The sequence below is a fragment of the Octopus bimaculoides genome, chromosome 6 (assembly GCF_001194135.2).
Source record: "Octopus bimaculoides isolate UCB-OBI-ISO-001 chromosome 6, ASM119413v2, whole genome shotgun sequence".
Classification (NCBI taxonomy): Eukaryota; Metazoa; Mollusca; class Cephalopoda; order Octopoda; family Octopodidae; genus Octopus; species Octopus bimaculoides.
In genome coordinates this window covers 32,161,239-32,162,574 of record NC_068986.1, presented here as the reverse complement: position 1 = coordinate 32,162,574, position 1,336 = coordinate 32,161,239, and positions in this window count along the sequence as shown.

Here is a 1,336-nt window from a genome sequence, read left to right as displayed (position 1 = left end):
GTGTGTGTGTGTGTGTGTGTGTGTGTGTGTGTGTGTGTGTGTGTGTGTGTGTGTGTGTAAGTAACTCTTTAACTGCTTTCATCTCGAGAGCTGCGGCCATGCTGGGTCACTGCCGTTAGATTTGCTACACCTTCACTACTTGAAACCATCTCTGATATGTGGCATTTGATGAATGAGGGAGCTTGATTCAGCTGCCCTCATCTGCGTGTGCTGCCGTGAGGTATCCTCATCCACAATCCTTGACAGGAGAAGATCCAATTTTATTTTTAAGACACCTACATCCACACCGTGCTTTTCGGGAGGATATTGAAGAGCTATGGACCCTTGAAACCCACGTTGTTGCATTATCTAGTCCTCTATCTTGGCGGCGATGTTTGGATGCTTGGCAGTAAGCTCTGGCGCCCCGTTCTACTGTTTGTGTAACTTTCAATACCAAAGTTCGGTACAAATCCTTCCAGAATTTTCCAGTTCTATATCACTGCAAATTTTTCCCGTTTTCGTTCCAGTAGCTGATACGTTGCATTGAGACGATCTTTTTTGTAGCTTCACTGGATTGCTTCGAATTCCAGCGTTAATTTTACACTGTATGGTGACCATAGTTAGGAGCAGTAATCTAAATGATTGAGGTCGTATGTCCTCCAGAGGCTCATTATGGTTTCCTGTTCTCTCGTTCTGAAAGTTCGATGCCACCTTAGTAATATGCACCTGGAAAGGTGAATCATTTCTCATATCAACACCCAGATCGTACGCTGCTTTTGATTCAGGGATTGCAATCCAGCCTGGACCAGTCTATCATGTTTGCATTCCATTCAGCTTCGTGTGCTTGTAGAGCAAGGCTTGGAAGTTTCCGGCATAAAACTGTATGCTATTGTCCTCATCTCACATATATATTTTGTCCAACTCCTGTTGAAGGTGCGTAGTATTTCCAGTGTTATGTATTCTCTGATAGACTCGTGTATTTATCTGCTAGCCAGCAACGGTAGCTATCTAAGCAGTTGAGGCCATATCTGAGAGAGCCACTACGAATAGCAATGTCCCTAAGGCAATGCCCTGTGGAGCATCACTCACTATTTGTGTTTCGTTAGAGGTGGGTATTTGTGTTTCGTTAGAGATGGCCTTTAGAAAGTCGTGTAGCGACTTTCCAATTTTTCAAATTTTCGAGATCACACAGCTTGTAACATATGATACCACGGTCGACTGTATCAAAAGCTTTTGCAAAATCGAGATATACCACGTCCAGATTTGACTTGTTGAGCAACTGCTCTAACACCTGCGTATGGGTATGCTTATGTCCATACACACGCTGGCAGATAAATAGATAGATAGATAGATAGAT